The sequence below is a fragment of the Ruditapes philippinarum genome, unplaced genomic scaffold (genome assembly GCF_026571515.1).
Source record: "Ruditapes philippinarum isolate M1 unplaced genomic scaffold, ASM2657151v2 ctg540_1_1_1_1, whole genome shotgun sequence".
NCBI lineage: Eukaryota > Metazoa > Mollusca > Bivalvia > Venerida > Veneridae > Ruditapes > Ruditapes philippinarum.
In genome coordinates this window covers 312,233-312,500 of record NW_026857945.1, presented here as the reverse complement: position 1 = coordinate 312,500, position 268 = coordinate 312,233, and positions in this window count along the sequence as shown.

The following is a 268-nucleotide window of genomic DNA, read 5'->3' as shown; positions in this document are numbered from 1 at the left end:
TTTAGTCCCCTCTTAGTGAAAACAGAAGGGGACTAATAACAACAATTTATTCTAGTTTCAATTCTCAGGTTTATTACTTTTCATTAAACCAGACAAACTAAGATACATGTTATAACTTATGAAGTATGCTAGCCCTGAATGTATTTACACAACATTGCTAACATTCACAACATTTTAATAAATTTTGGAATGTGCAGTCATATGTTACAGAAGTCCCAGGAGCTTCAATTCATGGAAAGTTTTGGGGAAATCAGTCAAAATATCACAA